The sequence below is a fragment of the Phyllobates terribilis genome, unplaced genomic scaffold (assembly GCF_046119375.1).
Source record: "Phyllobates terribilis strain yellow unplaced genomic scaffold, ASM4611937v1 Scaffold_2__4_contigs__length_985480577, whole genome shotgun sequence".
NCBI lineage: Eukaryota > Metazoa > Chordata > Amphibia > Anura > Dendrobatidae > Phyllobates > Phyllobates terribilis.
Genome location: NW_027362762.1, coordinates 6,989,650 through 6,999,232, shown reverse-complemented (window position 1 = coordinate 6,999,232; position 9,583 = coordinate 6,989,650).

Below are 9,583 nucleotides of genomic sequence, written 5' to 3'. Positions count from 1 at the left end.
GTCAGCTTTTGCTTTTCAATGCATAGGCGAACACTAAGGGAGACCCACTCCCCAATAATGGGTAGAATGTTTTTAGTACGCTGTAATCCACATCTGTTTCAAGGGGCATTGCAGTTCCTCATAATTTTTGGAAAGCCTTCCATTCACTGCTTAGGCCAACAGTGCACAGGAGACCCAGTTGCTATAAATAGAAAAAACGGTTTAGTTAAGGCCCTCTGACCTCCATGTCACTTCCAAGGGGCATTGGAGTGCCTCGAAATTTTTGGTAGGCATTGCACTCACTGTATGCCCTATAACTGTGTAGCTGAACCTCTCCTTTTGTTACAGAAACATATCCTACTAGACATGTGTGGTTGACTGGCCTGATATTGATGTGAATGGTCCCTGTTCCTCCTGCTCTTTCTCCTTTGCCACCACCTCATCCATCATTCATCACCTGAAGAGTCACCTGGGAGTCATAGAACTGGGATAGTAGCAGGAAAACATCCAGCAATCCTCGGAGGAGGTAGGATATGCGCCAAAACGCTGACCACTTCAGCCTAGCCGCTACTACATACATGCGCTTGCATTCCAAGAAAACAAAGCAGATGCTAACTTCTATCATCATCATTATGCTCCTCACCTTGGCACTCTCAACTCCCTTGATGGAGAATCCAGGGCCCACCGGAGGAGTCTGGTTCTCTGGTGGGCTCGTCCAATGCTGCCCTAAAGCAGGCCAGGCTAGGAAAAGTGTGGGGGATGTTCCAAGGAGAAATAGGGGTGGCTGGGGACCGTTTATGGACACCCGGCCGCCCCCTGGCGGCTGGGGACCGAGCCTGGACACCGGGCCGCGGGGCGGATGGGGAATGAGTATGGATATCTGGCCGCCGACGCAGCCATGACATGGTGGCCGGCGTCTGCCTCCACATGCCTAAAAGGCCCAATTTCAAGTGCAAGCAAGCTAGCAGTATGGTATTGCAGCCTGGGGGTGGGTGGGATGCAGGTTTCACACTTACGCTTGCATTCCAAGAAAACAAAGCAGATGCTAACTTCTATCATCATCATCATGCTCCTCACCTTGGCACTCTCAACTCCCTTGATGGAGAAGCCAAGGCCCACCGGAGGAGTCTGGTTCTCTGGTGGGCTCGCCCAATACTGCCCTAAAGCAGGCCGTGCTAAGAAAAGTGTGTGGGGGGATGTTCCAAGGAGAAATAAGGGCGGCTGGGGACCGTTTATTGACACCCGGCCGCCCCCAGGCGGCTGGGGACTGTGTGGGGACACCCGGCCGCGGGGCGGCTGGGGACCGAGTATGGACACCCGGCCGCCCCCTGGTGGCTGGGGACCGATCGTTGACACCCGGCCACCAGGCGGCTGGGGACTGAGTATGGATACTTTGCTGCCGAAGCAGCCATGAGGTAGTGGCCTCCTCCAAACTAAAAGGCCCCATTTCAAGTGCAAGCTAGCAGTATGGTATTGCAGCCTGGGGGTGGGTGGGTGGCAGGCTGCATACTTGTGCTTACATTGCAAGGAATGGGGGAGGTACAATTGAACACTGCCCTGGGACAAGGACTTGCATGGGGATAGTTGCAAGTCTGCATCTTCTGATGCGGAAAGGATCACTTCTGATGGGCACACTTTTAGGCAGTGACCTGAGTGTCAGAGATGCTTCCAAGGGCCTTCACCATGCTGTTCCCATGTCTTTTCAGCACTGTATGCATGTGTCACACAGCACATGGCCAGATAAGATTGTAAAATGTTAAAATGACATTTCCCGGTGAATGCATTTGTCACGGTTGAAAGCAATACAAAAGTGCAAAAACGCATAAAAAATGCTACTTGTGAACATAGCCCAAGGTGTGGAGGAGTATTTTTGTTTTTGGTTATTTATTTTACCTTATACACAAGTCTTTACCCTGGAAAGGAACTTCCTTAACATATTTCACAGGAAATCCGTTTGAGTTTCGTTCTTGAACGTTTTATTGTAAGCCCGTAAAAGTGGCTTAATACCTCTCACCACGTTGTTGACAGCAGTGACCTGAGGGTCAGAAATGCTTCCTGGGGTGATGTCCATGCTGTCCCCATGTCATTTGAGCACTGTCACTATCATTTTGGGCACTTTTTACGTTTTCTACAGACTGCCGGGGGTGCCGCCGCAAAAATGCTCGGGTCTTCCATAGACTAACATTGGGTTCGTTGCTCGGGTCGAGCACCCGAGTATCACGGCGAGCTCGGCCCAAGCTTCGAGGACCCGAGCATTTTAGTGCTCGCTCAACACTAATAATTAACATTTGATAAGGAAGAATTGGTGGAATTTAAAATACTCAGCCAAATGTAATAGAATTAACCCTAAATCTTTGTCCCAATAAAACCTGGATTTATGATTCATTTTTAAATAAGATTAGTCATTCATGTGTGGCGCCCCTGCGGGTTCAGTCGCCACAGAGGTACTGCATCTCACCCAGAGGTGTGGTGCAACAGTCTTAGGTAAGGAGGGAGTACTGCCAGGGACCCACCCACCTGCATCCAACACTACACCATTCCAGACCAGCAGGAGGGGCAAGATGCATGCATACAGTGCTGAGCTCTGTCCCTGGTTGGAAGGGGGGGAACCAACAGAGGGGGAACCATGTAGTTGGTGTGGGTAGAGGAAGTAGGTCAGGGGAGCACCTTCAGTAGGAGTATAGGAAAGGAACCATCTTGAAGGAGTCAGTTCAGTCTGAGGAGAGAGTCAGGAGAGAGAGAGAGAGTTGGGAGCAGGAGCTCAGGAGGAGAGGAGGAAAGAGCAGGCCTAGTAAGAGAGGCCCAGAAGGACAGACTGAGAGAGGACGGGAGCAAAGGGAAGGCTCCAAGAGGAATAGAGGGGATCCCAGGGGCACAGGAAGTGCAGGAAGCCACCGGTGCGCCCGAATCTGCAGGAATGTGGAGGGATCAGGCCGCAGAGGGGACAGGCCCCTAACTAGTGGAGAACTAGAAGGCTCAGCTAGATAACCGGGGGCGACTGTACTTTCAAGGTGCAGCTGCCCAAAACCACAATTATATCGCCGATAAGGTTGCCGCATAGGGTCCAGGGGACTGCAGGTCGCCCGACAAGATCCGAGGCTACTGGCTTGGGACACTGATTGTGAGGTGCAGGGCAGGAGGGTGAGAGCCAGTGCAGGAAGACAACCGAGGAAGGCACATAGAACAGAGTCCCGCTTACGTACTCCTGAAATACCTGAGGGATTGCTGAACCCCTTCCTTGGTGAACCCAGGATGATGTGGGAGGTTACACTGGCGCTGGTAACCTGGAGTCTGAACAACTGTGAGTAAACCTTGAAGATTGCACCCCCACTGTGTCCTAGAATTATTGCTGCGCCATCACCTGCACTGCACAGCACCAGTAACATCTACCTCATAACATCACTATCCTGCCCTGAAGCTAAGCTCTACCTGTGTAGAGCTGAACCAACTCTGCTGCGTCACCATCAGCTCCAGAGGACCTGCTCTGCAGCGGCGGCTCCATATAGCCGCATACCACAGGTGGCGTGACAAACATTATCTATAAAAACTTTATTCCTTTCACTTTATTTCCCTTTAATTGACCGCCCTGAGTCACGGACCGGGTCACTGCCACCGTGACATCCCCAACACCGACCGGCCCGGCTACCGAGTACCCCACTGCCCAGGGGGCGCGTCACATGTATCTATAAAGAGATCGAATGACTCCTTTGCACGGTAGACTGGACACTAAATATGATGCGACATATCAATCAGTGAATTGGAGAATTTAATGTAGCAAAGTTGTAATTATAACCCGTCTTTACTACTCAGAGAAAAAAAAGTTTACATAATCCCTCAAAAGATAACATTTTGCTTTGGAATTTTTTTCCCCCAAAATTTAGATAGAGAATAATTTTTTAATTTTGGGAGGTGACGATCATTTTACAAAATTGCACTGGATTTGAAGTTACCAAGTGCAATGATCTCCCTAAATTTAACAAACTTTAACCATAAAAACATAAAAAATAAAAGATAGCCTTAAAACTGTTTGGATAATATCTCAAAAGATAAAATATTTTTATAGAAAAGTTTTCCCAAAATGTTTATTGAGGATAATGTTTAAATTGTGGAAGTTGAGCCACTTTTTATCCTCTCGGGTTCAGCATTTTACGGTCCCTCTTCATGGGACATTTGAAAACTGATTGAAAAGCCTGATAGCTTTAATTTCTTAGAGGTCGATCTGCTTAAATAGACTAAAATTAAAGTTTTTTTTATTTTTTAGGATGTTATGGTTTACAGGAAATTTACTGAGATCGTTTGGAACATCAAAATAAAATTAACAAGCTTCATTTGCTTTAACCTCGTTAGATCAATTCGCTTAGACAGGAGTTCAAGGGTTTAAAAACTTTGTCATTGAGATCAATTGGGGAATTTTTAAATGCAAAAGAAAGCTGAGAGAATAATGTAATTTTATACGAACTAATCTTTTCCACTTTTGAGACAAGAGGTTATTTCCAAATCTTAAAGGGGTTATCTAGGATTTTTTTTTTCCTATTGGGCTGAGAACATAGAGGCAGGTAGTTGTTAATTATTCTGCCATGTGACGATCTTTCCCGCGAGTGGTCACAGATCGCTCCTGCCGGTGATTCTCCTTTCTCTGGTGATGTCACGTCGACAGAGCAGCACCTTTTCTTCTGCTCTGCTTTATTGATGGGGCATCACTGCCAATGTCATGCTGATTGACAGCTGGCTCCCCGCTGCCTAAATGCAGGGAACTGGCTGTGAATCAACATGAAGTCATCAGTGATGACCCATCAAGAGGGCAGACCAGAAGAGAAGGCATTGCTCTACTGACATGAGATCAAAAGAAGCAATCGCCTCCCGAGCCAGGAAAAATCTTCCTAGGACAAAACAGGCAGGTACTGCTGGGAAGTTCTTAGCCCAATAGAAAAAAAAACCTAATTCCTGACTAGCGCCTTTAACTTTCTTTTATCTAACTACATGTTTGGGAATAACCCTATTAATTGGGATGTTCAAAAATCCCAACTAATGAAAAAATTCTGGGGCCTAAGATACAGTAGCCTCACGTATCTCCTCTATAATTTATTCACCAAGTCCGACATTAATCATCATCTTTATCTAAACAAGTAAATCCTTCACTGTTCCAGATAAAGAAGCAGATCATCTGCCATTTGAGAAATAGTTTGCCAATTTTTCCCCTTTTTTAATAGAAAAATAATCATTTTGTCGACCATTGATGAGTGTAGTACCCACTCTTAAACACTACAAGCTTTTTTTATTCTACAGTATACTGCTTTTTTCCATGGTCACTGGCCACCTCTGAGGCAAGAAGCGCCCACTTCCAAGCTGTTTGCCGTATAACTGTTACAGGTGTATCAGAGGTGACAGACAGTCGCCCTGCAGTTGGTTGCAGGAGATCTCTACGTTTGGCATTACAGACATCTTCTTAGAGGCTGGCTGTCTCTTGAACCTCCCTCTGGCTAATTAGCTCCCTGGCCTGGGTGTATAAAAACCTGGAGTGTTTGAGAGGGAGGTGCCAGCGATATTCATTACTACTTGTGAGGCTTTAGCAAGAGCAGTACTTTGTACTCTCTGAAGCTTGAGGACGTGTGCGCATTTGTTTGGAATTGTCTAAAGCTAAGCATTCTTCCCCTGTTTGTCTACCCTTGTCGTCTATAGAGTTTAGTGGAGATTGGCTCATCTGCTTCCTTCCCTAGCCTTAGCCATACGCCAGGGAAAGTCAGGGCGAGGCACGTGTGGCACCCCAGGGGTCTGGTTCCCACAGTAATAGCAATATTACGTCTGTGAGCAGGTGGGAGGTTTCCTGGTCAGACATCCTATGCATGCCACACCTCCTGCCCAGTCCTGGGAGGGGAAGAACTTCCCCTATATAAAGCTGGGGCTGAGGCAGGGTTAGTGAGTAGAGAAAGAGCAGAGAACACAGACAGAGACACAGTCTGGTCTGTAGTGGAGCAGCTATAGGAAAGAAAGGTCAGGAGCTCTGTGGGAGCTGTGCTAAAAGAGGTCAGGGGCTGGAAGCTGTAGAGCTCGCCCTGATTGAAGAGTTTTTACCGGACCCGGAGTCCGAGGCTGTGGGGACTAATCCTTACCCAGCAGCAGAAACCGCCCGGCAGGGGATTTCAGGTCCTCTGGCCAAGAAACCCGAAGGCACGGTCACACGCAAGGGACCAGCACCGCGACGTGGAGCGGAAGCTACCAAAAGGCCCCGAGTCACCGGCCATACGGGTGAGCACCACACGGTACACTCAGGGACGTGGGCTACTTTTACCCGCCTCTAGCAAGGTAGCCAGAAGAGTACGATTAGTTGGGGAGGCCTACAACTCCGCCTGGCCAGGGGAGATCCCATCAGCTCACGGACTGACCAGGCCCCGATCGCTAGCCAGTACTCCGGGAGGGTCTACTTTGTCACCAGTAAAGACCCAGAACTACACCGCACCGTCTCCGAGTGTTTCATCATCCATGTCCGCTGCCCTGAGGCCATACCCCTCCCGTTGGGGGTTATACCATCCCCGCTGCACAACCGTATCACCGGCCTCAGCGGTCTGCCCTGCAGTGGCGGTCTCATGACCGCATTCAACGGGTGGCGTAGTCGAACATTCTAACATCTACTGCTAAATACTGCCGCTCAGTTTGACTCCCTGGGCACGGACCGGGTCACCGCCACGAGACTACTACTCCTATCTGATCCGGATCCGGGTAGGCTCCCGCGCGTGCAACGCTGCGCGGCACAGGCCCAGGGGCGCGTCAACTTTTGGCGTAGTCGGCAGGATTTCGTGCCCGCAACCACCGGGTACTGCGTGCCTGAAAAAGAGACTTTTCAACTTACCTGTGGTGAAGATTCCCGCCATCCGACGCCATCTTCTACCTTCTTCCCGCCATCCGTGGAGTTTTCCCGCCGTTGGACGCCATCTTCTGCCTTCTTCCCGCCATCCGTGGAGTTTTCCCGCTGTTGGACGCCATCTTGAAGACGCCGCGCGGGAAGAAGAGGGGCGTGGACTCAGAAAAGCCCGCGAGAACTGAAGCCCCGCCTCACGTCCGGATGTTGCGTAAGGTCCTGGAAGGAGCCCAGCAGACGCCGACGTCACAGGAGCGCGACGGAAGGTCCTCAACCCTGACGATCCACTGCGGAGCCGCGGCCTACGGTAGAGTATTATCGCAAGGTAGGCCACGGTCCACTAGGGGGGAGGAGGATGTCGGATACGGAGGAGAGCTTCACTGCCACAGCCACCGCCAGCGCCACCGCTGCTGCGGTCATGCCTTTCACTATGCCCTATATCCCGGGGGCAGCCTGGCTACCCCAGTACTCTGGGACTTTAGAGAAAAGCTGGATAGCCTCTTCCAGGTGTACCCCCTTACAGAAGAGCAAAAAGTGAGCATCCTGGTGGCCCAACTAACCGGGGCAGCCCAAAGGGAGGTAAAGTCCTGGCCACCTGGGAGGAGGACTGTCGCAGGGATATTAACCCGGCTGAAGGACACCTTTGATACCCGCACCTCAGCCGAGATTAAGCTTAGATTCTACGGGTGCAAACAGCGAGCACATGAGAGTATAAGAGACTATGCTTTAAACCTACAAGAGGCCCTGAGAGCCATTAAGCAGACCGACCCTGACGGCGTGGGAAACGAGGACAGGCTGTTGACCGAACAATTTATAGAGGGACTATATTGCAATGCCCACCGAACCCAGTTGCGGGCAATGGCCTTACAGGATCCTCATCTGGACTTTGCACAGTTCAAGGACAGAGCCATCCGGGTGCTCCGAGAACCGGCACCGGGTGGCGTTGTGGCCCACAGGCGCCCTACTACCGCTTACCACCAGGAGGCGGCGCCCTTGTCGGCAGGGCCTGTGGGAGCTGATGCGCAGGCTTTGAACAATGACCCGGCTCCAGACCTGCACCATCAGGTCCAAGAGCTAGCTAAAAGCGTAGCTGCGCTAACCCGAACTGTGCAGTCTTTACAGGTTGCTGCTCCAGGGAAGATCCAGCTGGCATCCGGACCGGAGGACATCCCGTGGCGTCGACCAAGGAGGACCCCACCGGCCAGAGGAAGACCCAGCGACCGATACAACGAGGACGGACAACCCATCTGCCGCCGCTGCAATCAACCCGGACATATGGCAAGGTACTGTCCTTTAAACTGGCACAACCTGGGGTAGAGGGCCGACCCCTAGGAATAAGATCACCAGGCCCATCGAACTGGCGTGACAAATATGTGGGAGGACGTCCAGTCTTGCCTGTGGTACTGGATGGCATTCCTATGAGTGCCCTACTTGACACCGGGTCACAGGTCACCACCATCCCGTACGTGCTCTTCAAGCAGTACTGGAATGACTCGGATATAACCCGCTACCCTGACGACGACTTGAGTATCATCGCCAGCAATGGTCAACCCGTGCCACAGATCGGATTCAAAGAGATGACCATTAAAATCAGTAGAGTCGAACTGGCAGCACAGGGACTGATCATTGTAGACATTGACAAGCGCGAGAGTCACCCAAAGATAACGCTAGGAACTAATGTGATTGAAAATTGTCTTGCAGAGGTGATTTTCATTTTACAGCAGGTTGCCAAGAACGCCAGCTCCGGCCAGCAGCGAGTGCTCCAAAAAGAGATCCGGGCACTGATGCGACGGCAACAGGTGGAACTCTCCGGTGGTGAGATTGGAAGCGTGAGAATGTGTGACCCTTTCCCTATTGCCATGCCCCCAAAAAGTGAAATGATGATTTGGTGCCGGGCAGCTATTGGTCTAAGAGGTAGAAACTACCAAGCAATGGTAGAACCCGTCTACTCAGACAGTAGGCCCACCAGGACGGGGGGTGGTTGATGTACGCCATGGGAGGGTGCCCGTTCGTATAATAAACATCGGGAAGAGAGAAGTACACCTGCCCCGGTATGCCACGCTAGCTAAATTGTTCACCATAAACCAGAATTCTGTACAGGCCGTGGAACCCTTGCCTCCATCTCAACCAGAGGAAGGTAACGGCTCTAAGAAACCAATGGAGGACTGGTGTCAGCAACTACATCTGGGTACTGACTCCACTCCCTCACACCAGAAACAAGGAGTCTATCGGGTGGTTCAAGAGTACGAGAGAGTGTTTAGTAAACACCCGTTAGACTTCGGGCGAGTAAAGGGGGTAGAACACCACATCCCCACGGGAGACCATCCTCCCATAAAGGAGAGATACCGACCCGTACCCCCTGCACACTACCAACACGCCAAGGGGATGCTTAGAGACATGAAGGAGGCTGGGGTAATCAGGGATAGCTGTAGCCCCTGGGCAGCTCCACTAGTCTTGGTTAAAAAGAAAGACAACACCATGAGAATGTGTGTAGATTACCGGAAAATCAACCGTATCACACACAAAGATGCGTACCCCTTACCAAGGATAGAGGAGTCTTTGGCCGCTTTAAAATCTGCTAACTTCTTCTCTACTTTGGATCTCACTAGCGGGTACTGGCAGGTTCCTGTAGCAGAGGCGGACCGGGAGAAGACCGCATTCACCACCCCGATGGGACTTAGCGAGTTTACCTGCATGCCGTTCGGACTCTGCAACGCACCAGGAACCTTCCAACGGTTGATGGAATGC